The sequence below is a fragment of the Jaculus jaculus genome, chromosome 5 (genome assembly GCF_020740685.1).
Source record: "Jaculus jaculus isolate mJacJac1 chromosome 5, mJacJac1.mat.Y.cur, whole genome shotgun sequence".
Taxonomy (NCBI): Eukaryota; Metazoa; Chordata; class Mammalia; order Rodentia; family Dipodidae; genus Jaculus; species Jaculus jaculus.
The window spans coordinates 136,981,831-137,008,366 of NC_059106.1; the positions used below are offsets into that span (position 1 = coordinate 136,981,831).

The following is a 26,536-nucleotide window of genomic DNA, read 5'->3' on the forward strand; positions in this document are numbered from 1 at the left end:
CAAGGCCACCCTGAGACTACATACTGAATTCCAGGTCAGCCTGAGCTATAGTGAGTCCGTCCCTACCTCAAAAAACAAAACAAAATAAAACAAAAAATCCAACATTCCTTCACGATAAAAGCCCTGGAGAGACTATGGAGAAAGGGAACATAGCTCAACACAACACATGCTATTTACAACAAACCCATAACCAACACCAGGCTAACAGGACAAAATCCCAAGCCACTCCCATTAAAAGCAGGCACATCAGCAGGGTGTCTATGTTATGCAGTCCTACTCAGTATAGTGCATGAAGTCCTGACTCAAGCAATGAGACAAGGGAAATAAAAGGGATACAAATAGGAAAGGAAGAAGTCAAGCAATCCTTATTTGTTGATGACATGTTTCTATATAGAAGAGACCCTAAGAATCTTCCAGAAAAGTCCTAGAGCTAATTAACACTTGCAGCAGAGTATCTTACATAAAACTAACAATATTTTGTAAAATATGCCCTTCCTATATGCTAATGATAAATATATTGAGAAATAAATCAGGAAAACAATCCTTCATAATTGGGGATTATGATCAAAATACAACATATACTTGCATTTAAAAAAAAAAATTCCTTGAAAAAGTCAGGTGTGGTGGCACATGCCTACTAATCCCAGCACCCAGGAGGCTGAGGTAGGAGGACTGCTATGAGTTCAAGGCCAGCTTGGACTACTAAGTAAATTCCAGGTCAGCCTGGGCTACAGTGAGATCCTGCTATTAAAAAATAAAAATAAAAATTTGGACTCAGGTCTGACGGTGCTTGCTCTAGCCAAGCCCACCTGCCTGGGTTCAATTCCCCAGCCACCAACATAAAGCTATATGCGAAAAGTGACACCAGCAGCTGGTGTTTGCTGCACCAACAGACCCTGATGCATGTGCATGCACACACACACACACACACACACACACGTGCGCAAGCACGCGTGCACACATGTCCAAATAAATAAATGGCTCAGTGGTTAAGGTGCCTGCCTGCAAGGCCTAAGGACCCAGGTTCATCTCCCCAGTACCCATGTACAGCCAAGTGTACAATGTGGCGCATGTATATAGAGTTCGCTTGCAGTGGCTAGAGGCCCTGGTACACACATTCTTTCTATATATCTGCCTCTCTCTCTCTCTCTCTCTCTCAAATGAGTAAATATATAAAATGATTTTTAAAAAACTTTAAAATAGTCAAAAGAGACACTGAGGAAAACATTAGAAGATGGAAAGCGCTCCCATGCTTATGGATTGAAAGAATTAATATTATGCAAATCATACCAAAAGCAATTTAAATATTCAATTCAATCCCAAATCAAGCTCCAGAGCCATTCTTCAGATACAGAAAAAAACAATCCTACTATTCACGTAAAAGCACAAAAGGCCCCAAATAGCTAAAGGAGTCCTGAGAAAAAGAATGATGCTGGAGTTATCTGCTTCCAAGTTATACTACAAAACTACAAGCTGGGTGTGGTGGTGCACGTCTTTGATCCCAACACCTGGGAGGCAGAGGTAGGAGGATTGCCATGAGATCGAGGCCACCCTGAGACTACATAGTTAATTCCAGGTCAGCCTGGGCCAGAGTGAGACCCTATCTCAAAAAACTAAAAAAAAAAAAAAAAAGAAAAACACTACAGCAATAAGAACAACATGGTACTGGCACAAAAACAGGCACACAGATCAATGGAATAGAAAACCCAGACATAAGTCCACATAATGACAATCACTTGACTTTACAAAGATACCAAAAAGACACCATCTTCATCAAATGGTGCTGGCAAAACTGGATATCTAGCTGTAAAAGAATGAAACTAGAGCTGAAGAGATGCCTCAGCAGTTAAGGCACTTGCCTGCAAAGCCTAAGGAAGCCAGGTGTGGTGGCACACACCTTTAATCCCAGCGCTTGGGAGGCAGAGGTAGGAGGAACTTTGTGAGTTCAAGCCCACCCTGAGACTACATAGTGAATTCCAGGTCAGCCTGGGCTAGAGTGAGACACTACCTTGAAAAACCAAAAAAATAAATAAATAAAAATAAAATAATAAATAAATAAACAAGGGGGCTGGAGAGATGGCTGAGCCGTTGGGGCACTGGGCTGCAAAGCCTAAGGACCTATGTTCGATTACCAAGTACCCACATATGCCAGATGCACGAGGTGGTACATGCCTCAAGTTCATTAGGTTGGAGGCCCTGGCACACCCATTCTTCTTCTATCTACCTCTTTCTCTAATAAGTAAAATATTTTACTTATGGCTGTAGAAATTGCTTAGTGGTTAAGGTGCTTGCCTACAAAACCAAAGGACCCAGGTTCAATTCCCCAGTACCCACATAAGCCGGATGCACTAGGTGGTGTACGTACTTGGAATTAATTTGCAGTTGCTAGAAGCCCTGGCACACCCATTCACCCTTTTTCTCTCCTTTCTCTGCCTCTTTCTACACAATAAATAAATAAAATATTTTTTTAAATGTATTTATTTATCTAAGAGAGAGAGAGGAAGATAGAACAGGCATGCCAGGGCCTTCAGCTGCTGCAAACAAACTTCAAACACATGTGCCACCTTGTGCATCTGGCTTACATGGGTACTAGGGAATTGAACCTGGATCTTTAGGCTTCACAGGCAAGCCCCTTAGCCATTAAACTATTTCTCTGGCCCCAAATAAAATACTTTTTAAAAAATAAAATAAGTAGGCTGGAGAGGTGCCTTAGTGATGGGGTGCATGCCTGCGAAGCCTCAGGATCCAGGTTCAATTCTCCAGGTCCCACGTAAACCAGATGCACATGGTGGTGCCTGCGTCTGTGTTTGCAGTGGCTGGAAGCCTTGATGCACCCATTCTCTCTCTCCCCCTCTCTCTGTCTCTAGTAAATATATAAAAATCAATCTTAAAAAAAATAATTTGTTAGGGCTGGAGAGATGGCTTAGCGGTTAAGTGCTTGCCTGTGAAGCCTAAGGACCCCGGTTCAAGGCTCAATTCCCCAGGACCCATGTTAGCCAGATGCACAAGGGGGCGCATGCATCTGGAGTTGGTTTGCAGTGGCTGGAAGCCCTGGCGTGCCCATTCTCTCTCTACCTGCCTCTTTCTCTGTCTGTGGCTCTCAAACAAATAAAAATGAACAAAAAAATATTTAAAAAAATAATAATAATAATTTGTTAAAAAAATAAATTAACAACAAATCAGCTAGGTTATTATATTAAATTTTTCTGATGAGTAAAGATGCTTGATCCCCCCCCACCAAAATAAAATAAAATAAATAAAAAATAAAATGAATGAAACTTGATCCTTATAACTCCCCCTGCACAAAAATCAACTCAATTGTAAAGGATTTCAACAATAAGACCTGAAACTAAAACTGCTACAGGAAAAAGGAGGGAGTACACGTCAAGACATAGGCATAGGTAAGGACTTTCTGAAGTCTCAGAAAATAAGTCCAACAGCAGACAAATGGGACCTCATGAAATTAAAACTTTTTGTCCAGCAAAGCAAACTGCCAATGGAATAAGAAAAAGCCTACAGAATGAGAGAAAATCTTTGCCAGCTACAAGGTGACAGATTATTACCCAAAACATACAAAGCTCTCAAAAGCTAAACATAAGAAAACAAACCACCTAACCAAACAATGGGCTATGGGAGTGAACAGAGTTCTCAAAAGAAGAAATACATATGACTAGTAAATATTTCAAAAAGTGTTTGACATCCTATTGGAGAAATGTGAGTTAAAACTCACCCTAGCCTGATTGGCTATCACGAGTGAAAAAAAGATGAGAATAAATACTAACAAAGATGTACAGAAAAGAGAGCCTTTATTCATTGTTGATAGGAGTATAAAATAGTTCAATCCCTATGGAAACCAGTGTATAGATTTCTCCAAAAGGTAAAAATGGAACTATCATATGATCCGGCCATACCATTCCTAGGCATATACCCAAAAGACTGTATGTCCGTCTACAGAGCTATATGCATATTCACACTCGCTGCTGCTCTATTCAGTACAGCTAGGAAATGGAATCCACCAAGTTCTCAACCTTCTGATGAATGGATTATGAAATGTGGTACATGTACATAATAGAATTCTACTCAGCTAAAAAGAAAACTGAAACTATGACAATTACCACAAAGTGGATGAAATTGGGATTTTTATACCAAGTAAGGTAACCCAGACTTAGTAATACAAGTACCACATATTCTCATAGACAGATCCTAGCTTCAAAACTTTAGATTTGTGTTTAAGTTGGAGTCAGGATCTATAGAGGCCAGGAAGCTAGAATGGGATATGGTGAGGGAGAGGTTTTAAGGACAGAAAACATGTACTATGAAAATAGAGGAGGGAATAGTGTGGGAGAAAGGTTTAAGCAGGGATAGAGTACATAAGAAGAGAATGTATGAAAACGAAGGATGCATGAAAACATACTACTTTGAAAGCTAATAAAAATGTATTTTTTTAAATTTACACAAAGTACTTGGATGGGTAAATATATTGTTCTCAGAGTCCATGGGTCATTCCAGAAAATCACAGTGCCAGGTGAGGGACCTCTACCTATGAGTCAAGGAGGCCCTATGGGCCTCCAAAAGAATATAGGCTATTGCCACTATTCTTAGCTCTCCACCTAAATTAATGGTACTTATTGCTGAAGATACCACATGCTTTGGTTATAGGATATAGAGAAATCAGGGTGGAACTGAGCCAGCTGCTTTCTCCCTGCTGGCTAGCTTTCACAGTGCCAGAAGGTGCTATGCAGGATGCTGGCAAAGAAAAGTCATCAACAGTCACACTCAGCTATGCACCCTGACTGCTACACAATCAACTTGTGAGGCAAGATGTGCCCATTGGTGCATTAGTGGCATGACTGTTATGGAAGTAACCAACCATTTTCTGCTTGGATTTGGGGCCTGCTCCACAGAAGAGAATTCATGCCTGGTATGAAGAACTTGGTCCAGAGCCCATGGCTGGGAAGGCCACGGGGTCTTAGGTGGAAACCTACTAAGATTTTCTTACTAAATACACATGTTGCCAAACTAGTTTCTAAATATGTATGCTTACACCCATAGATTAGTGCTGCTCTCTGCCTTGACCAGAGAAGTTCTTTTCATACTGGGTGGCAGTTAATTCTGAAACTCAACTAGACTAAGTGCTGAGAATAAGTGAGGACTGAGTGCTCAGCCCTAAACAATGTATCTATATCACCCCCTCCAGGTCTCAGAGAACATCCCAGAAGAGGGAGCAGAAAAAACCTAAGAGCCAGAGGATGGAGAGGAGTGCTATAAAACACTGTCTTTTGGTCATATCATAGCCATTACACCCATGAACTCACAGCTGCTGGTTTCTTACATAAATTGAGCCCGTTAGCATTCCATCATGGCTGAGGGAGGGGCTCATGCCCACCTACCTGGAGAACTATCAGCTGGTGATAGTTGCTAGGGAAGAGGAAGTCATGTTCTCCAATGGTATAGCCACTGAGCCATTGAAAAAATGTCTAAAGCGAACTGAAATAGACTAAAGATGTAGGTCTATGAACAGAAAAATGACTGCCTACCATACCCAATGCCTTCTCTTCAGTGCTCAGCACAACAAATAAAATAATAAGATGGGGCTGGAGAGATTGCTTAGCAGTTAAGGCATCTGCTTGCAAAGCCTTACAGACCTTGGTTCAATTTTCCAGGACCCATGTAAGCCAGATGCACAAGGTGGCACATTCATCTGGAGTTCATTTACAGTGGCTGGAGGCCCTGGTGTGCCCATTCTCTTTCTCTCCCTCTCTTGTCTGCCTTTCTCTCTCTCTCTCAAATAAATAAAATATTTTAAATAACAATAATAAAATAAAGCTGAGATTAGTCGCTTGTAAGCAATGTACCCAAACTCACTGCAATTTTATCTGATGAGAACCAGTTTTTTAGTATCTATAATTAATTTCACTTTCTGAATGATCCTTTTTAATGGCAGTAAAAGAAATGAATGGCTACAAAGTATAAGACATATAGAACTGTGAGAATTGATTTTTTTAAGAGCTAAAACCAACTTTTCTAATACATTTGGCATATTTCCAAATGGAGATTAACTTCTTTCAAATAGCTTTTACTGTTCTACGTTACAAAATGCATGCTGTCAACACATTCCTAGAGGACAGCTGAGGGCACACGGGACCTGGCTGCATCTGTAAGGACTAACTGCACTGCTCCTTACCAATGAGACAAGAGCAACAGCAATGCTCATACATCGTTCTTCAAAGGCCAAACATATTTCTAATAAATGATTTTCATAGTCTTTTACAAATGTACAACTAAGCAAAAAAGGCATGCTTACTCAATTTTTCCTAAACATGTATAATTAAATTCACACTCTGTGGTACTTGAGAACAGTTATGAAGCTTATTCTTCTGCAGCTTTTTAACTAGTGAAAAGACTATACAGGGAAGGAAAAAAAAGAGAGAAACAAATAATAATCTAACATGTTTCATACTTACTTTTGCCTTTCGAAAATAAGTCAGAAATAAAAATACTTTCTTAGCCAGGCGTGGTGGTGCATGCCTTTAATCCCAGCACTCGGGAGGCAGAGGTAGGAGGATCGCCATGAGTTCGAGACCACCCTGACACTACATAGTGAATTCCACATCAGCCCCAGCTAGAGCGAAACCCTACCTCAAAAGAAAAAAAAAAAAATCTCTAGCTTTTTTAACTTCTTCCTGGAGTTAAGAAACTGTAAGTCCAGATAAACATTCAGCATCAGTGGACACCAATAACCCACTGAAGAAGAGCTAGTGATCAATCATTCCCTGAAGAAATGGCACCGTCCTGTTCCACTACGTGGTCAGCCTTCCTGCCTTCACCTCGCTGAACTCCTTTGACAGGTGTGACGGTGAAGTGGAAAGAACGTAAGACAAAGAGTCCATTAAAATCAGGTGTCAGTCTAGACTTGGCCGGTTCCTATCTGTGACCTTGACAGCTTGGTTATCTTTTCAAAATCCCTTTATTTCTACATCTGTAAATGGAATAGAGTGGACATTAGTGATGTTTCCTCAGATACCATCTCTTCTTTGGGGAAGGGTTCCTTCAGACCTTGCTTTTTGTGGAGGCTGCCAATCAAAACTCCCTAATTAAAGGGATTATGTGACAATAAGGCTGAATAGTCCCATACTCCCCACCTCCACCTTAATGTATATTTGTCCACTAAACACCATGGCATGTCTATTATAGTAACACAATTCTATTGGCAGAACTTTTATTTTAGGAACACAGACTGTTAGGGTCAACTTCTCACTGCTAACACAAAGAACCTGACCAAAAGCAGCTGATGGGAAGAAAGTTGTTTATTTTGGCTTACAAATTTGAGGAAAAGCTCCATGATGGCAGGGGAAAGCAATGGCATGAGCAGAGGGTAGACATCTCCTCCTAGCCAACATCAAGTAGGCAACAGCAGCAGGACAGCGTGGCAAACACTGGCAAGGGAAGTTGGCTATAACATCTGAAAGCCTGCCTCCAAAAAGGCTGCAATTCCCAAACTGCCACCAGCTGGGGATCAAGTGATCAGAACACATAAGTTGATGAGAGGTACCTGAACCAAACCACCACAGAGTCCATAGCAAAAATTAAATCAATCTTTTAAAGAGCAGAGAACAAGAGCAATGAGAATCCTATTATTAAAGGCCTAGGTTCTAGTCTCCCAAGAAATGAGCCCTGCCCACAGCTTTTTGGCAGTTTGGCTACATAGGCCAACCTACACTTGCTTCCTTTCCCCTTACTTTTTTTTTTTAATTTTTTTTTTGTCCATTTTTTATTTATTTATTTGAGAGTGACAGACACAGAGCGAAAGACAGATAGAGGGAGAGAGAGAGAGAATGGGCGTGCCAGGGCTTCCGGCCACTGCAAGCCAACTCCAGATGCGTGCACCCCCTTGTGCATCTGGCTAACGTGGGACCTGGGGAGTCAAGCCTCAAACAAGCGCTTAACCGCTAAGCCATCTCTCCAGCCCTCCCCTTACTTTTTGTATCACAGATGGGAGTCTTGACTAGAGAACGTTAACTACCTATCTTCTGTGAGGAACAAAGAAAAAACTGATCATACAACATTTAGAATGATGCCTGGACACACAGTCATTTTCAAGAAATATTAGTGATTATCATTAATTTCCAAGATTTTCAAATTCTTCAAAGTTAAAGGCTCTAAAATAAGGTCAAGTCATTTTGTAAAGCTATAGTCAGTGTTGGGCTGGAGAGATGGCTTAGTGGTTAAGGCACTTGGCTGTGAAGCCTAAGAACGCATGTTCAAATCTCCGGGACTCATTTAAGCCACAAGCACAGTGACATGAGCGCAGTGTCGCACATGTGCACAAGGAGGGCACCTGCGTCTGGAGTTCGGCTGCAGCAGCTGAAGGCCCTGGCATGTTCATTCTCTCTTTCTTTCTCTCTCTCTCTCTCTCTCTCTCTCTCTCTCTCTCTCTCTCTCTCAAATAAATGATTTTTTTAAAAAAAAAGGCTTTAGGGCTGGAGAGATGGCTTAGCAGTTAAGCGCTTGCCTGTGAAGCCTAAGGACCCCGGTTCGAGGCTCGGTTCCCCAGGTCCCACGTTAGCCAGATGCACAAGGGGGCGCACGTGTCTGGAGTTCATTTGCAGAGGCTGGAGGCCCAGGCGCGCCCATTCTCTCTCTCTCCCTCTATCTGTCTTTCTCTCTGTGTCTGTCACTCTCAAATATATATAAATAAAAAAATTAAAAATAAAATAAAATAAAAAATAAAAAAAAAAGGCTTTAAAAAAGATATAGTCAGCTGGGCATGGTGGCGCATGCCTTTAATCCTAGCACTTGGGAGGCAGAGGTTGGAGGATCGCCACGGGTTCAAAGCCACCCTGAGACTACATACAGAATTCCAGGTCAGCCTGGGCTAGAGTGAGACCCTACTTCGAAAAACCAAAAAAAAAAAAGAAAAAAAAAAAAAAAAAGAAGATATAGTCAATGCTAAGTGTATCTGTCAGATAGCTTCTGGTGTATTACTTTTTCATGACCTGAATGATAACAACTTGTCTTGACTAACAGGGCCCCAAGCAAAGATATCAGAGACTCTTACCCCAAACTTTTCATTACAGCACTATGGTGAGTCTCACTACGAAATCATTCTGTGATCATGTTTGGTCCATTTCCACATCAGCATTAGTCTGTACTTCACGGGTGAAGTCAATGATTCCCCAGCTTTGGTTCCTCCTTTGCCACCAGCAGCCATGCCTTTTTGGTGGTAACACATTTTTCTTGCTGAAGTAAACATACTGAACCAAAAGTCATGCTGAATGGAGGAGCAGAAAGCAGCAGGAGAGCAACTTATGGTAACGCCAGAAATAATTGAGGTGCCAGAACCTTCTAGCAGAAGGAAGAATAATGGTATCCAGGGGTGCCCGTCCCGATTGCTGGCACTTATAAATATGTTACTTTCTATGGCAAATGGACTTTGCTGAAATAACTAAGTAAGAACCTTCAGATAAGCTGGGCATGGTGACGCACACCTTTAATCCCAGCACTCGGGAGGCAGAGGTAGGAGGATCGCTGTGAGTTTGAGGCCACCCTGAGACACCATAGTGAATTCCAGGTCAGCCTGAGCTAAAGTGAGCCCCTACCTCAAAAAAAAAAAAAGCAACAACAAAAAGAACCTTCAGATAGGTACTTTGGTTTGGATTATCCGTAATTACATAGGTCCTTAAAAGTAAAAAATGGAGGCAAAAGACTGTCGGAGTCCAAAAAATTAAAAACTAAAAAGCAAGGTGGCAATGGAGACAGGGTTAGAGATGCTACAGCTCAGGCTTTGAAGATAAAGGAAGGGTGCCAAGAGCCCAAGCAGTAAACCTCTGGGAGCTGCAAGAGCCAATGAAAGACTCTCCCCAGAGTCAAAGCCCTGTCCTGACCCTTTAGTGAGACAAGTGTCAGAAACTAAATTTATGGTCATGTGTTACAATAGCAATATGAATATGCTAACAAACATCAATTCATTTGTTTCTGGCCACATCTCCCATGTTTTGAAATACTAAGCTCTCTCTTGTCAATTGATGTTGGCAAGCTCTTCATTCCAATATACAGGCCATGATGAAATACTTAATGTTTGATGCTTAATACTATATACTGAGGCAGACTGTTTCAGATATCACTTAAGCACTATCCTAATATAAAAGTTGACAAGCTACTCATTACTTCTGCTGGAGGTGGAGTTTCACAATGTTATTTACTCAACCATCATATCATTAGTGATTTTATAATTCTTGAGGGTATGTCCCACCAGACAGTACTTGCAGACAACACAGTACATTACATCACTATGTCTTGGGCTCTCCTAGAAGGTAATCAGATTAATCTGGTAGCAAATGTTTATTATAAAATCATGTAGCAAGCATGCTGTAAAGCCAATAATCATTCAGAAGTAAGATATCTGACATCTTGATAATTCTGAAAGTTATTTCCTCCCAAATAGTAAATATCCAAGGAACATTTAATGCACCCATATACATATTACATATACATACTCAAATATAAAATACATAACCCATTTAAACAACAATGGCCCCATGACAACATTGGTGAGTAAGAATACCAGAATCTGGCCTACATTGAGTCAAGTTAATGTGCAACTCTCCAGGTTTTTATTTTAACTTTAAAAAAATTATTCAAGAGAGAGAGAGGAGGTAGTGAGTGAATGGGCGCACCAGGGCCTTCAGCCACTGCAAATGAACTCCAAGTGCATGTGCCACTTTGTGCATCTGGCTTACGTGGGTCCTGGGGAATCAAACCTGGGTCCTTTGGCTTTGCAGGCAAGTGTCTTAACCACTAAGCCATCTCTCCAGCCCAAAAAATTTTTATTGGAAATTTTCACACATTTACATTGTGTACTCTGATCTTAAAGTACTACCATTAACTCCTGTCCCCTATTCTTTCTTCCATTGAACCCCTTCTTCCTTCAGTCCTTGTACTTTGGTGACTTGTTTTGTTTTGCCCTCCTCCATCATCCATGACAACATGTTAATGGGCCCAATGTTGTGCCAGTCATATGCAGGTAATGACAGTCACTATGAGGTCATGAATGCAATAGCCACTTCAAGTCTGGAAGACAACTTTCCAAAGCGCTCCTCCCTGTCCTCTGGCTCCTCTTTCCCACGCCTTTCTCTGCACTGTTCCCAGAACCTTAGAATGCAGGGCAGAGAGTTCTCAGTGCTAAGCACTGAACAGTCACTTCTCAGTACTGTCAAGGAGCTTTGCGTCTCCCCAGTGGCTGGCTTGGTCATTCAGTATTCTGTAAACTAGTCTGGGTATGCCATTTAAATAATGGAACTTAATCTGCATGTTTCTGAGAAGGATTTGGGGGCCATTCTCAGACACTTGGGGCTTCTTTGTTGGGCCATTTGAGGCTTGGTTGAATCATTTAAATGGAGAAAGAAGAATGTTAAAGAGATCGCTGATGTGAGTTGTGTGACCATAGAAAAATGTTAAGTCTTTACTGGTTGAATGTCCCTGGAAGAATTCTAGCTGATGGACACAGAACCTGAGGAGAGAATCAGCCCATCTCAGCTCACCAGGGCTCTAGCTGAAGCTATAGAGTAATTTTGGAAATGAGCAAGAGTGCTGCTTTCTTGGTGAACCTGGTATCTGCATAAGGATGAAGGAGATAGACACAGAGAACGCTCGACTCCTATCAAACCACATATCCAGAGACACAGAGGCTCCCAAGACCTCATCACTGAAGTAGACCTAAAACGAACCCAACATGGCTCAGGGAAATTTATGCTACAGGGGGCGGAAAGACTGTTAGAGCCACAAGTTGGGACATTATGCAGAGAGACATTGCCTCTTCCCCATAACTGATGGCTAACCCCACAATGCACGACCCACAATCCCCATGAAGATAACCAGCATCCCCAACAAGGAAGGTCCCTTCAGAGGAGGCAGGACAGGGATGAAGGTAAGGATGGTATCAACATGTGCTGTTTACACACTGAGTATGTACATACCTAATAAAGAAAAAAATGGTAAATTAAAGAAAAAGAATTCTGCTAGTTGTTGCAGTTACCTTCTCATTGCTGGGACACAACAGCCAACCAGAAGCAGCTTACAAAAGGCAGGGTTTGTTCTGGCTTACAGTCTGGAGGGGAAGCTCTATTGCGACAGGACAAGCATGGCAAGAACAGACGGCGGGCATTACATCAGCAGAAAGAAGGAAGAAGCAAGAGGGAGCTGAGCCACGAACACCAGAGAGCAAAGCAAACCTCCAGGCCCAGCAACACAACTCCTCCACCTCCCAGAGGCTCCACAACTGTCCCAACCTGCCACCAGCCAGGGACCAAGTACTCAAAACACATGAGCCTATGGGGGACATTTCACTCAAACCATCACACTAGTCTTTCAACAAATTTAGTAAAATTTCTAAGACAGCACAAAGTAAGAAAACATCTGCTCCTGGAGCTCCTAAAACTGAGTAACAAACCTTGGGTCACTTCGTTTCTGCATTTTTTTCCCTCAATTTACTATGCACTAAGAATTACAATTATTAGGGCTAGGAAAATGGCTCAGCAGTTAAAGGCACTTGCTTGTAAAGCCTGCTGGCCTGGGTCTGGCCCAGGGTTAAATCCCCACTCCCCACAGAAAGTGGCACATGCATCTGGAGTATGTTTACAGTGGCAAGAAACCCTAGTATGACTATTCTCTCTCTTCTTCACACTCATATTCTCTCCCTCTCTCCCCTTGCAAATAAATAAAATATTTTTAAAGAATTATAATTATGAGATGATTATTTCTGTAATGTGTCTGAGGATATGCATGAATGAATGTGAATGTTCTTAAGCTATTCCTATAAATATTATTAAGATCAGAACAATATTTAAGAAAACCAGAAAGCCAGGCATGGTGGTATACACCTTTAATTCCAGCACTTGGAAGGCGGTTAGGAGACCATAAGTTTAAGGCCACCCTAAGACTACATAGTGAATTCCAGGTCAGCCTGAGCTATAGTGAAACCCTACCTCGAAAAACAAAAAGAAAGAAAGAAAGAAAACCTTGGGCTGGAGAGATGGCTTAGTGGTGAAGTGCTTGCCTGTGAAGCCTAAGGACCCAGGTTTGAGGCTCGATTCCCTAGGACCCACATTAGCCAGATGCACAAGAGGGCACATGTGTCTGGAGTTTGTGTGCTGGAGGCCCCGGCACGCCCATTCTCTCTCTCTACCTCTTTCTCTGTTACTCTTAAATAAATAAATAAAAATAAACAAAAAAAATTTTCAAAAAGAAAGAAAACCTTGTTGTTATAAAGAGAGAATCAGAGGTTAGTTTCACAGCATTGGGAATCTGACCTCAGAACTTTGGTAATATGTAATAATAATAAACTTACTTACAACCATGTTATCTTTTTTAGTTTAACTCTAAAACATATTTTAAAACTTTTATTTATTTGCAAGGAGAGAGAGAGAGAGAGAAAAAATGGATGTGCCATGGACTCTAGTGACTACAAATGAACTAATGCATGTGCCACTTTATACATCTGGTTTTCCATGGGTACTGGGGAACTAAACCTGGGTTGTTAGGCATTGCAGGCAAGCACCTTAACTGCTGAGCCATCTCTCCCGCCTCAAATACATTGTAAACAGAGATTTTATAACTTTTAATACAATCTTTTATTTAATCTTGAAAAACAGTTGCATGCATAGTACATGTGGTGTGGTGCGGTGTACACACATGTCCATGCTTACGTGGCACTCCATGTGTGCACAGTGCTCTCTGTGGGCTCGCCCAGGGCAGCTGCAGGAGAACACTACATGTTCCTTTCCATCACTCACCTGCCTGGCTTTTCCTCTGAACAGAGTCTTCTACTGATTCTGGAGCTTGAGATTTGTGAGCTTTGGTGATTTGGGGGCATCCGGTCTCCATTCCCCACAGGACTGGGGTTACAGAAGTGGCACGCCCAGATGCTTATGTGTGTCCTGGAGATCCGAACTCAGTCAGTCTCATGCTTGCACAGGAAGTGTCCTTAACCACTCAGCAATCTCTCCAGCCCTAACCCTGTACTTTTATCAGAAATAAACATTGTACAATTATAATTTTCATGTCTTTTAAATGAAAACCTAGAAAGTTATAACTGAAATACAGGAAAAAGAAATATATATGTATGTGTGTGTATACATATATATATATACATATAAATACATATATATCTTAAGTAATACAGACAAAATATATCAACACTCCTGTGTTTTATTAATAAACCCAAGTTAATTAATTTGTTAAAGGTTTACTACCTAAAAAAACCTGAAATTTTAATTGAATCTCTGCTTTTGGCTTTAAAAGAAAAATGTGTGCTTATGCTTACTGCAACAGTAGATAGATGTTAAAAAGTGAACAAAAATGCCAAGTTTTAATCTTGCTTTGCTAAAATGCCTTCAGATTCTATTAAAAGTTTAAGGACTGGAAAGATGGCTTAGCGGCTAAATGCTTGCCTGTGAAGCCTAAGGACTCTGGTTCGAGGCTCAATTCTCCAGGACCCACGTGCACAAGCCAGATGCACAAGGGGGCGCACGCGTCTGGAGTTTGTTTGCAGAGGCTGGAGGCACTGGCGTGCCCATTCTCTCTCTCTCTCTCCCTCTCTCTCTCTCTCTCTCTCTCTCTCTCTACCTCTTTCTCTCTCTTTCACTCTCAAATAAATAAATAAAAATGAACAAAAAAATTTTTTTAAAGTTTAAGGTGTATCATAGTAAAAACAAATTAAGATTTTTTACTATATTGTTATAGATATTATGAAATTTTGATAATACAGTGGTGTTAGCTTAGCTTCTGGTCTTCCTAATCCAAGGATTTCTTTCCTATTTCTTTGTTTTATTTGTCTACTTGAGGTAAGATAGAAAGATAAAGCAAATACTGGGGACATGAGAAAGGAAAGGAGACCCCACCCCTAAGAGTCTGACTGAAATTTTTCACCAGCAGAGAAACAAGTATACTAGCATAATTAACAACTGCTTCAGGACTTTCTCCCTTTCCCAACTGTTAAACTTGTAATTTTTCAGCAATATCACTCAAAACATCATTTACAGTAAAACATCTTGTCCTATACCCCTGGTGCAAATCTATGGACTCCTTGTTTTACCTTATCAGACTGTGGCACCTCTGGAGCCATGCTATAATCTCAATTATCAAGAGGAAAGGAGGGTCCCCTAGAAACCCACTGAACAGTGGAATTCCAAAAGGCTTCTAAATTACTGTATACAGTCACCACCAGGGCTTAGATGGTCCCACATCCATGCTGTTGGGGGTGCTTTTATTCTTTCTGAGAACCCTTCTTTTCTCCTAAACACTCATGCTTAAGCCTGTACTAAAACGCCCTTAATAAAATCTTCAATGGCTTGGTGGTTAAGGCACTTGCGTGCAAAGCCAAGGGACCCAGTTTTGATTCCCAGATACCCACGTAAACGAGAGGCACAAGGTGACACATGTGTCTGGAATTGGATGCAGGTACTAGAAGCCCTGGCACGCCTATCCATTCTCATTCTCCTCCTAATCCCCTCCTCCCCCACGCCCAGTCTCTCTCTCTCAAATAAGCGTAAAATTTTTAAAACTAGAATTTTCAACTCTGCTTCATTTTGGCTCTTCCTGCAATTCTGCTGAAGCCACAAATCCTGGGTTTGGCCTGATGAGGTCCCTAAAAGTCTGGGGAACGCCCCAGGCTGTTAAGGATGACAATGTAGCGCCATGTCTCAATCCCCTCACTGCTGACATTATGATTTGTTTTGTGAGAGAGAAAAAAAAAAAAAAGATGGGGCTGGAGAAATGGCTCAGCAGTTAAGTGTGCATCCTTTACAAGCATTAGGGCCAGAGAGGCCTGAGACCATCAGAGTTCAAATCTCTAAATTCCACATAAATAGCTGGGCACGGCCACAGGAATCTATAACTCCATTCCTACAGGGAGCAGACACCCAAGAATCCTCAGAGTCCTGCAACCTCTGGAATCAGTAGAGAAACTCCAGCTCAAAACAGACCAGGCAGAAGAGCAGCAGAGGCGGACGCCTGACATAGGCGAGAGCACTCCTCTCCCCACCTGTGCAGGTGTGTGGGATGCTACACTATGCATACCGTGCCATACCATACACACACACTACACAAAAAGCAAACACACACGTGCAACAGAGTTCATTTCTATTCATTTTCTATTATCTTTTTCTAGTAAATGATCTGAATAATTAATTACCTGCTGTGGGTTCAAGGCCAGCCTAGGCTACATAGTGAGCAAGTTCAGCCTAGGATACACAGTGAAATCCTATCTCAAAAAGGGGGCAGGGATGGGGAGATGGCTCAGGGGATAAAGCACTTGCTGCATGAACACAGGGACCTGAGCTCAGATCACCACCGCCACAGAAATGCCCAGGTGGGTGTGGTGGTCCACCCACAATCCCAACACTCAAAGACAGGGAACACCTGGAGCAAGCTGGCTAGTGAGACTAGCAGATAAAGCAAGCTCTGGGCTCGACTGAGAAACCTTGCCTAGGTCAATGAGGGGGAAGTGACCAAGGAAGACACCCAATAACCATGCACACAAGTGTGCCCAAATACATACGAACACACATACACATACGGAAATAAAAAAGAGAGCAGTCCCCACTTTTTCTCCACGTCTTCTCAAGCTAGTTGATCTTTCCATTCCTTGTCCACCATTTTTACCTAAGTTCTTCCTTCCTTCCTTGTGGGCATGGCGCAAATTGTTCAAATTCAACTCACCTATAGCCTTTTTCTTCCCCCAAACCACCCTCTAAATTCAGAAGGCTCTGTCTTTCTTTTTCTTTCTTTCTCCCTCCCTCCCCTACTCTCTTTACTCTCACTATTAATCCCAGACAGGCCTTGAACTCACAATCTTCCAGTCCTGGCCTCCCAAGTGCTAGAATTATTAGCATGTCCTACTAAGCCCTGCTCAAAACAAATCTTTAAAACTGTCTGTGCTTTCCTTTTTTTTATTCACTACTTGAATTATCAGATGATATGTCTTTTCCACCCAACTATGCAATAAAGATTCCAAAGCACTGAAATACTATAAGGCATTCAATAAATACTTACTGGTTAACAAAAGAATTGGAAGAAATAACAGCTGTGTTGCAAATTAAACATTATCAGCTTTGTTACCTGTATTGATTAGGCTTCTGAGGGCTTTATTTAGCATGTAAGGATCCATACCATAATAAGCCGAGCTATAGTCAAGTTCTACTTTTACATAACCAAGCTTTTCAACACTGCAGATCACATTTATCAGTTCTTAGCTAAAGCTGATTTTCAAAAAAAGTATTTTTTGTCCTGTTCAACTAGAGTGTTTCCTATGAAAATGCACTTATGGGCTGGAGAGATGGCTTAGCGGTTAAGCACTTGCCTGTGAAGCCTAAGGACCCCAGTTCGAGGCTTGATTCTCCAGGACCCACGTTAGCCAGATGCGCAAGGGGGCGCACGCATCTGGAGTTCGTTTGCAGTGGCTGGAGGCCTCAGCACGCCCATTCTCTCTCTCTCTCTCTCTCTCCCTCTTTCTCTCTCTGTCTGTCACTCTCAAATAAATAAATAAAAATAAGCAAAAAATTTAAAAAAAAATAAAATGCACTTATAACATTGTTCTTTTTATCACACTTACTATAGTACAATCATTTCATCATTGTTCAAACCACCATTCCTTCTCCCCACCAGGAATGCAGGCTCCATGGAAGCCAATATCAGGGCTGCCTAGCTCACTGCTGTGTTTACTTATCATTTATTTATTTATTTGAGAGAGGGGGGTGGAAGAGAGGGCCTTAGGGATAAAGAGAGACAGAGAATGGGCATGCCAAGGCCTCTAGCCACTGCAAACAAACTCCAGATGCATGTGCCACCATGTGCATCCGGCTTACATGGGTACTGGGGAACTGAACTTGGGTCCTTGGGCTTTGCAGGCAAGCACTTTAACCATTAAACCACCTCTCCAGCCCGGTCTGAAGTGTCTAAATACACAGTAGCTAATCCATCTATCCACCCGTCCACCCACCCACCTTTTTCTTCCCTTGTGGACTATTCAAATTTGACCTGCTTAGGAGCGCAGCAAGCAACACCGGCTACCAGTACTTCAAACAGCAGTTCTAGACGTTTGATGTAAAATACGGGTTGGTACAAAAACTACCCCCCATGCACATTCCATTCTTGCATCTCAGAGAGGATTTTACTTCTGTATCAATGCCTAAGAATGTTTTTTTAATGATCAATTAGCTCATGTATAATGTGACACAAACTCCATAATCTCAAATGTTGCATGTTTTCTCATATTAATTCAGCCTAAATGGGAAAACTGTAGAAAATGTATTATACGGCCCTTTAATTTGGAATTCAACTACTACTTTAAGGAAGGGAGAAAAGAAAGATGATTTACACAGCTACAGTAATTCACTCAGTAACTATCAGCTTCACACGAGCAATGGCCATCTGCTGTCCTTCCGGTCAGTCTCAATTCTTGCATGATTTACAAACAAGCAGTTTATATCACCTGTGCTAATAATAAACAGCACACTCCTCCAACATGCAGCAAAACCCGACTCTGTTGGGCTTCCGGAGAGATCGTGTCAGTCTCTGATATGACTCCTTCCTGGAATACCTCAAGGCTACTCAATGTCTACCTTACCCATGGACTTCAGAAACAAATTCTGTTATATGCATGGACTATCTACTGGGAGGAGTTGTTTAGTTATTATCTCCAAGTTTCTTCCCACTACAGGCACACTTAGGTAATTACATCCCAAAGTGCTTGGTGCTTCCAGTATGAAAAAACCCAAATGTCAGTGAGGCTGTGGAGTGGGTCCCCACCGGCAATGCTGGCGCCTGGGTCTTCTCATACGGCAGGGGTTGGGGCCAGCCAGTGTTACAGGATGCCACGACTTTGGGTATAGGCTGCCCTTGTCCCCATGGTGTTCTTTCAGTTTATTCCCTCCATGTTTTACAGGCTGGCTGAAGGGAGACATTTCAGACCATTTCTTTAAAAACATTTCTGGAAGCCGGATGTGGTGGCGCACACCTTTAATCCCAGCACTCTGGAGGGAGAGGTAGGAGGATCACCATGAGTTCAAGGCCACCCTGAGACTATATAGTGAGTTCCAGATCAGCCTGGGCTAGAGCAAAACTCTACCTTGGGGGGAAAAAAAAAATTCTGGGATGGCTGGCATGGGGTAAATGGCAGAGGGTGTCATGGTGCCTGGAGACTGACTGGAGGCTAAAGAAGTTATGCTCCAAGTGTTCTTCTCTCGGGTTTTTAGACTCTTCCCTTCAAAGCTGCTTCTGTGTGAAATTCTCATTAAGTATCTGATAGCCACAGTGGCTGAAAGTGGAGATGATGAGAACAGTGTCTACTCTAGACGCCAGCAGCAGTCATAAAATTCAGTACTATGGTGGAGATTCAATTTGGAAATTTTTTTTAAAGAACTGAATCAACTAGATGAAGGCTAGGTATCTTTTAAAATAATGATAAAATTCAACAGATTAAACCATCTAACAATAGACTTGAAGGTAACAGTGGATGCACCAAGCATATCTAAGGCAAAACTCTGGAAAATCAGTAGATAAAATTAAAAACAGGGCTGGAGAGATGGTTTAGTGATTAAGGCACGTGCCTGTAAAGCCTAATGACCCAGGTTCGATGCCCCAGTACCCACATAAAGCCAGATGTACAAAGTGGCACATGTGTCTGGAATTTGTTTGCAGCAGATAGAGGTCCTGGCACACATATTCTCTCTCTCTCTCTCTCTCTCTCTCTCTCTCTCTCTCTGTGTGTGTGTGTGTGTGTGTGTGTGTGTGTGTGTGTGTGTGTGTCTCCTTGCAAATAAATGTTTAAAAATTGAAAAAAATAAACACTAAACTCAGACAACCTCCAAGTAAACCCTTCCCTAAAGTGACTGATAGGTATAAAAATGATATAAAAAACAAATCTAGCTGGGCATGGTGACACATGCCTTTAGTACCAGCACTCGGGAGGCAGAGGTAGGAGGATTGCCAAGAGTTCAAGGCCACCCTGAGAGTACAGAGTCAATTTCAGTTCAGCCTGAACTAGAGCGAGATCCTATCTCAAAAAAAAAAAAAAAAAATCTGCTTATATGAAAGACATTCCAACTGATGTAACCCTTGATGACATAATTGAATGTCTAGCAGATAAAGGTCAAAACTTAAATATTCCGACGAGAAGAACACTGCACAAAGTGTTTGACAGCATTCACTCTGCCAAGAAGTTTGTAGAGACCAGTGACCAGAAATACAAAGGCACAGACTTACTAGAACTCTTTAAGAAAGATCATAAACAAGCAAGCAAAATAAAGTGGACACTAATACAGCCAAACAAGATCAAGAAGAAAGACACATGCAGAAAAGACATCTCTAGAAGGAAAGATTGGAGGCTTGCTGAAATCTTCAGCTGATCTAGATGATCAGAGCTACACAGAAGATCTACACACACTTTTCTCATTCATGGGTAAAAATAAAACTAATAGACTCTGTCACAGAAGCAAAAGAGAGAATCCTGTTTAAAGAAAAAGCCAAGAACACATTGAAGAAAAGCCAGAGGGGCAGAAAATAGTAACCTACATCTAAGGAACAAGAACATGACTTGGAAAGTAGAAGGACAGTGGCAGATCAACAGGAATGCCTAAGCAAATGGAAGGCCAAGCGCCATAGACTTCAAAGAAAAGGAGAGAGAAATGATGGAGCTGTCCATCCTGGATGTGCTAAAGGAGTTGTTCACTTTCAGGGAAGAGAGCAAGATTTGACAGTGATTCTCACTACGCACCAGTGAAGAGAAGACACAAAGAGACAAATACTAGAAAAGGTCGGGCATGGTGGCACACATCTTTAATCCCAGAAGTCTTGAGACCAAGGTAGGAGTTCAAGGCCAGCCTGAGATTACAGAGTGAATTCCAGGTCAGCCTGGGATAGAGTGAGATCCTACCTTAAAAAAAAAAAAAAACAGAAAATGGTGCTGGGGACAGTAGTTTAATAAATCATTCATTTATTTATCTTAGATTTTAAGCTGCTTTTTGTCTTTGGAGGCTTTTGGAAAAAAAAATTAGGTCCTCTTCCATGTCCACCTATATAAAAGGAAAAAAATATTTTACTTGTCTTTTTTTGTTACTCAAAAGAAAAATAATAAATGTATATAGATCTCTTTGTTAAGATGATTCAAATATGAAGATAAAGATTCTTTCTCTAAATTGGTTTTGCAACTTAAGAATGTATTAGTAAAATCTTATAAAATATATGCTGTATTTAAAAAATCCCAAATCTCTGTTTCTCTCCCTCAAGTCTTGGTAATGTGTAAGTAAGAAAAAGTGACATATATGCATTCATACACACACTTATCATGTTATTGAAAAAACAAAGGGAAGGAAAAATACCTGAGGCCTTCCTGCACACAGTGCTGAGTTACTTCTGTCATCTTCAAGGACTAATCATTATTGAAAAGAAAGTTCTAATTCCCTATGGCAATATACAGAACAATATTCAGCAACTAAGTTTACAAAGGTCTATATTATGTGTAACTTCTAACATATTTGTCAATTTCATGTCAATGTGTATGAATGCTAAGTGAAATGAAAGTAAAATTACTTTCCAGCTTCTAATAAGTATCTACTAGCATGAGAATTCTCTTCAGAGACCTAGTCCATAGATCTCCAACTAAGACACACATATAGGCTATTATATTCCTCTCTTCACATAATTGATACACATGAATCCTTAGAAATTAAATGCCCCAAAAATGGGATTTTATTCAGTTATAAGTTGGGTAGGTGATGGCTCTCTTTGTTAATTCCTAATGAATTAAGCTATCATCTTCATTTCTCTCGATTAGATGTCAAGAAAGATTTATAGTCACAAGAGACTTCTCTTTGTTTTGGTTTAGGGTTTTCCTCCCTTTTTCTTTTCTAATTTTGTTTTCCTTTTTCTTTTTATTTTTTTAAGTTTTGCTTATTTAGTTATTTGAGAGAGTCAGAGAGAAAGAGACAGGCAGGCAGAGAGAATGGATGTGCCAGGGCCTCCACTGCAAACGAACTCCAGATGCATGTGCCACCTTGTGCATCTGGTTTATGTGGGTCCTGGGGAATCAAACCTAGGTCCTTTGGCTTTGCAGGCAAATGCCTTAACCATTAAGCCATCCCTCCAGCCTCTTTTTTCTCTTGGAGAAAGCTTATTGCTGAATTGTACCAAAAAAAAAAAAAAAGGTCAAAACAACCCAGCACCTTGACCATCTTTCTTTTTGGGGAAGCCATTCCTCTTCCACTTCAACCAACTGATATTGGTGCTACCACCAACCATATGTGCTATAAGCCTAGTCAAAGAGTGTGCCCATGGCAACCTTGTGTCCAATCTGGCTAAGTGGAGCCCTTCCCTGGAATCTGTAAACAGTGAAGGCAGGAGTTCTCTTTCTACTTTGGGGTACCCTGGTTTGGATGACGACAACACAGGCTGTCTGGAGTATGTTTCATGTGTTTACAAATGAGGTTTGAAATTAGAGAAGCAGAAATGGGGACTGAGGAGTTAGAGATCCTTGTGAAAAGGGGAGAGGTGAACAAAAACGTAATTGAGTGATGCAGTCATGCCCTAACCCTTCCCAGGTTTGCGAGCCAATAAATCTCATTTGGTTCAAGAGCATGTGAATTGAGTTCTAACACTTGCATTAGGAAAAGGCATCAAGGTAGGAGAGATGGCTCGGGGGTTGTCTGTCTCATGTGCAAGTATGAGGGCATGAAGGGGCCTGAATTATGAGTTCAAATATCCAGACTCCACAAAAATAGCTGGACGTGGCCATGCCCCTGCCTGTAACCCCAATTCTGCAAAGGGGAGCAGAAAGCAGTGACTTGCCCCAGCTTATAAAAAGCAGCTAGCTCCGGTATCACTAAGGGACTCTGGCTCAAACAAGGATGGGCAGAAGAGTTATGTAGCAGAACACCAAACATTCTCTGCTGGACATTCTGCTCTGGCCACCAGACAAGATCATGGAGTGCCACAAGGGCACATACATGTGCATACACCACACACACATATACACACACACACACACACCACATTACATACATACAAGCACAAAGAACAAACAAACAAAAAGGTCTGGAGACATGACATGACTCAGTGGTTAAGGCACTTGCCTGAAAAGCCTCATGACCCTGGTTCAGTTCCCCAGCACCCACATAAAGCCAGATGCACAAAGTGGCGCATGCATCTGGACTTTGTTTGCAGTGGAAGAGGCCTAGCTGCTCCCATTCTCACCCTCTATCTCTCCCTATCTCCCCCCACCTCTCTCTCTAATAAATACAAAAAGAAACAAAGAAAAAGTGGCTTGGCTCAAGGTGTGTGATTGCTAGTAGAGTAAATCTATGAATTCATGACAGTGAGAAATCTGACATACAGCTTCTGAACTAAAACACATAATAGAGTGAAAATGATTCAAACAATTATTCAAGATTTACTTGTGAACATATCAGTTTGGTTTTATCAATATATATACAGACTCTATCTGTCACTTGACCTCTGTGAAACCTATTAGATAAATCAAAAGTTAAGCAAACTTTATTAAGTTCAAAAGGCTTTACTTTTTCCTCATGTATATAACTGACATTTCATGTCACAATGACTAAAATGTCTATGTAATACATATGGGTCACCAAAATACTCCAATATTGTGGAAGACACAACTTAAAAAAATTTTTTTTTTATTTGGGCTGGAGGGATGGCTTAGCAGGTAAGGCACTAGGCTGCAAAGCCAAAGGACCCAGGTTCGATTCCCCAGGACTCATGTCAGCCAGATGCACAAAATGGCTCAAGCATGTGGAGTTCATTTGCAGAGGCTAGAGCCCTGGTGTACCCATTCTCCCTTTCTTTCTCTGCCTCTTTTTTGCTCTCCAATAAATAAAAATTTAAAAATCAGTTTACATTTTTTATCTGTTTATTGGTGGGAGAGAGAATGGGCATGCTAGGGCTCCCAGCCACATCAAATGAATTCCAGAAGCATGTGGCACTTTGTGCATCTGCTTTACATGAGTCCTGGGAAATCGAACCTGGGTCCTTTGGCTTCTCAGGCAAGTGCCTTAAGGGCTGAGCCATCTCTCCAGCCCAGACAAAAAAAAATTTACCTGCTACCGACATTGCGAGTACAAAGGAAACATAACACAGGAAAACCAGTGTAACTCTGCTGGAAGTCGGTGAAGAAGTCTATCACATACAACGATGTCACTTCAACCACATAAAGCCCAAGAGCTCAAACAAAATTTCCCCGTTTGTCCTGACTGTGCAATCTGTGGAACAAGACAGCTCTTGCCAGAGGACTGGATACCGACTAGGTTTAAATTTCAACCTGAGCAAAGCCATGTCTTAAACATGTGTAGGCCTTCCACCCTCATTGATATCAGACATACTTCAAATATACGAGTACAACACAAACACAGGCCCAACTGACAGGAAACTTTTCTCCCAAACACAGGCATCTGGGATACAGTTGGCACCACAGGTTTGCTTGCCTGGCTCGCGCTTTGATTGGACGGGGCGAGGGGGTAGGGAAGAGTATGGCAGAGCAGACAAGCATCCCTGCCCATGCTAACGCTGGTTTAGGTAGTGGAGGGAAGGAAGTAGAGAGAACCCGCCTACGAGGAGACGGCTCCCGAGCAGGTCCTGATAACCCGCTCCCATCCCACCTTCTCCGAACCACGCCCACCGTGTACAGCCAAACACCAGCCGGGCACCGAGGTGCAGGGGACAAGGTGGCACCAGCCCCCCGCGTGGGTGCCCATCCCACGAGGTGGCCCTCGGTGCCGACAAGCGGGCTGCACGCACTCCCCGGCCCAGGGGCTGTGGGGGGCACCGACACCCCGCGTCCAGGGCTCCGATCGGAGAAGCGGGCATGCCTGACCCTCGTCCGGACCCAACAAGTGGAAACCGCCAGCCCCGGTCCGGTCAGCCCGGGCGTCCAGCCCGCCCCGCAGCGGCCCCGGTCCCGGGAGCCCACCGGCGGCTGCTGACCCGGGGCTCAGGGGCCGCGAGCGCCCTCCTCCGCGCCGGGTCGAGCCCCTGGCCCTCGTGCCCGCCCCCCTGCCCCACGCTCACAAGACTCATTTACCTGAGCTGGCAGCCATTCCGGCAGCACCCTGGGCCCACGTGACCCCGCCCTCTGCCCCAGCCGGCGCATGCGCAGTGCTGAGCCGCTGGTGGCCGCGCGGCTTCCGCCTTCATCCCTCCGCCCCCCCCCCCCCCCGCGCTGTGTCCTGGGCGGGGCGCGTCGTACGCCACGCCCTGTTTAAAGGGCCAGAGATAGGTAACCTTAATGGATGGATGATGGTTAAATCAAGGGACCAGGAGATTGGAAAAACCCGAGAAAGAATTCAGACCAACAAATGAAGTCCTTGGGATAGGAAAAGAACGTCTCTCTCAGCCCTTTCACCCGGCTTTCAAGAAAGTGGCCCTAAAACCTGTAATCCTAGCACCCAGAAGACTGAGGCAGAATGGTCACCAGGCTTAAAACAGTGAGTTTTAGGCCAGCCTGGGCTATATAGAGTGAGATCTGCCCAAAGAGTGAGGGAGGAAGGAAGGGAAGGAGAGAGAGAACTGAGTTTGGAGACTGGTTAGATTTTTTTTTGTTGTTGTTGTTTTAAGACAAAAATAGAATTGTTAGCTTAGGGGAGTTTTGTAGGGGAAGGGACTGTATGTTTTGCCAATAAGCATGCACACATACAAAAAAAAAAAGCTATTACTTTCCAATTTATCATCAACATTGCTTTACATAAAAAATGCATCTGTATATCAAAAATATAGGAGAGAAACATTCTCAAATAGAAGAAGACGTCTTCATGTTTATTTTTCTCATTGCTACTGAAGAAAGATGAAAGCTTGCGGGATAGCTTAGTTTACAGTTGCTACTGTAGGTGACGTTGGCGCCAGGATGCAGGTATCATATTTGCTGGACCTGTGGTCAAGAAATCAGAAGGATGGGACGGGGCGATGGCTCCACGGATACAGCGCTTGCCACACGTTTGGATCCCACCCTAAAGCACCTCTGTCAAGGAGGGAGGCAGGCACAGGAGAATCCTCTCTAGCTAGGCAAATACAGCATTGTTCAATGAGAGATGATGCCTCAAACAAAGTGCAAGACATACACACGAGGCTGTCCTCTGACCTCTAAACGCACACTGTGGCATGCACACACCTGAACTAATAGAGGAAAACACGCACATGCACTCCAAAAAAAAGACAAAAAAGTTAGATGGAGGAAGAATGCCAGAAGATGCTCCTTGAAAGAGTTAGAGCAAACAACCAGTGTGGCAGGCTCCTGTTCAGCATCAGCCAGACTCACCACATTTCTCTGCCATGGGAAAACCAGAGATGAACAAGATATGGCCCTACCCTTGGGGTACTTTGGGTCTAAGAACTCAATGTATAGACATCATGAAGGCATAGTGAGATAAGGAAGAGCATAGGCCTGTCATTATAGCGTCACAGATGAGGGAAAATGGTCAATATTTCACAGAGGAAGTGGTATTTTATGAGGGCCTTGAAGGACTTCCATATGCCG

The 26,536-nt window shown here is 42.5% G+C and overlaps 1 protein-coding gene and 1 pseudogene across 2 annotated transcripts in view; one reads left to right on the top strand and one right to left on the bottom strand.

The window, feature by feature from the left end:
* Vps8 (VPS8 subunit of CORVET complex) overlaps positions 1-25,172 on the bottom strand; it is a 252,603-nt gene extending 227,431 nt beyond the window's left edge. For both annotated transcript variants that reach the window (XM_004654317.2, XM_004654316.2), the window contains exon 1: positions 25,088-25,172. The gene's annotated coding sequence lies outside the window, so the exon portion shown is untranslated. The remainder of the gene's footprint in view (positions 1-25,087) is intronic.
* On the top strand, positions 19,850-20,633 carry LOC123460707 (annotated as a pseudogene).
* Positions 25,173-26,536: the final 1,364 nt, after the last annotated feature.